Source organism: Pteropus alecto, unplaced genomic scaffold (genome assembly GCF_000325575.1).
Source record: "Pteropus alecto unplaced genomic scaffold, ASM32557v1 scaffold563, whole genome shotgun sequence".
NCBI classification, from domain to species: Eukaryota; Metazoa; Chordata; class Mammalia; order Chiroptera; family Pteropodidae; genus Pteropus; species Pteropus alecto.
In genome coordinates, this window is record NW_006433385.1 from 441,748 (window position 1) to 443,705 (window position 1,958).

The following is a 1,958-nucleotide window of genomic DNA, read 5'->3' on the forward strand; positions in this document are numbered from 1 at the left end:
GCCAAAGACCCACCGTCGAGCAGCTGCGACTCAGAGGGGCCCTCGGCCCGCCACTCCCTCTATGGGGTCCGGGTCCTGGGGTCCTTGGTGGGACGTGAGGCGGGCCTCTGACCACCTTTCGGGCCCCTGCGCCCAACCAGTCGGGGAGACCCAGGACCCCCACTTCGCTTCTGTCAGCCTCCGGGGACTGGGTGCTACCTTTGAGAACCAAGGTTCCATCCTCCGACAGACAGAAGGTTTTCAAACTGGGGTCCAGTGGGGCGCAGGCAGCAGGAGGGCGAGCAGAGCAAAGTCGTCGTGACACCGGGTGGCCCCGTGCTTGCGAGGCTGACTTAGGCCTCCAGGTTCGGAATCCTAGGAGGTCGTGGCCTCCGCGGTAGGCTGTCCACGCGCGTCCCCACGGCAGCGGAGCCGGGGTGACGAAATGAAGCTGTAGACGATTTCTGTCTTCCCTGGAGAGGCCCCCTCAGGGGACGGGGAGCCCCCAGTTCCCAGGGGAGCTCGGCAGAGCCCTTTCTGCAGCCGGCCTCCGTCATCGCCCCAAACCTGCGCTCACCACGTCCCCTCTTGAAGCCATGGCTCCCGTTCTCCACCCGGAGGTGGGTCCTGGGCGCTCGCCCCTGCTCTTGCGAGAGGTGCCCGGCCACCTGCCTCCTCTCCCGGCCGGCCGTGGCCCGCTGCACCCACAGACCCGTCCGAGCCGCCTCGGACCCATCCTGGCTGCAGCGGACAGGGGCAGGTGTGGCCTCTTCCTGCGGCCTGGTGTCCAGCTGCCTGGGCCCGCCGCTTCCCAGGCCGCACACCCACTTTGCTGCCTGCCCCCCTCCACTGCCCCGCACCCCAACCATCCTGTTCGTGGCAACTGAGCTGTCAGTGAGAGAACTGCCGGCTGGGGAGCCCTGGGGAGCAGCACTGGGCCCCAGAAGAGGACTGAGAAACCCTGGAGAGTTTCGAAAACATGGGCGCTTGAAGAGCTGTTGGGGGGCGGTCTGCCCCTCCCAAGATGGGAGGAGCCTCCTTTCCAAACACCTCCCTCCCCTGCACTCTGCCCTTCCAGCCGCAGCTTCCCGGCTCTGCCCGCAGCCTGCGTGCCTTGGCATCTCCAGGCCTGCAGTCCGGGCCGCCAGCCAGGTTGGGACTGGGCACAATCGAGTTGTGTAACCCGCAGCACCCCAAACACGGCTGTGGTTGGCTCCCTGCCCAGCCCAGCCGCGCCCCGCCTGACCTGCTCTCCTCGGACACCTTCTCTCTCCGAGCTGCTGGCCACAGCCCGGCCTGAGGCCTGAGGCCTGAGACCTCAGGCCCCTTCACAGCTGTGCTGACCGCGACGCGGAGGGCGGAGGGCCGTGGGCGCCCAGGCTGCACTGCCTTGCTGAGGTGTAGCGGACGGGGTCTGGCTCAGACCACGCGAAGAACCAAGGACTGACGGGACCTGGAGCCTGGGGAGGTGGGTGATTTCCTCGGTCTCTGCTTCTCTCTTTGAAACAGGCCTGAGGATGCCGCTTTCCCGAACTCCCTCGCTCGGGAGGAGAGCGCGGTTCTCCGCAGGCTGTAAATCGATCAGCAGCCAGTGAGGGAAACGTCCGGACGCCACGAGCCAGATCGGCTCAGAGGCTTCTCAGCAAAGCGGCTTCGGGTACTGACTGGCGCTTGCGCTGCAGAGAGGTCGCGTCCTCGGTGAGCCCCCGCCGCCTTCCCCGAGCAGGGAGGACAGAGCGAGTGTCCGCGGTCACTCCACGAGCGGCACAAGGCCAGCGCGTCTCCCTTTCAAGGTGACTGACTCTTTGTGCCCAGACGGTTGACAGCAGTGACCGTCAGGGTCGGGGCAGGCCACAGCGAAGCACTGGGTCCCTCCGCCCTTCCCTCCAGATGCCCCTCCTTCTCCGGTGGCCCCTGCAGTGTCCCTTCTTGGACTGTGGTCTCCAGAGAATGAAAGAGTTGAGCAGGTAGCGGGCCCG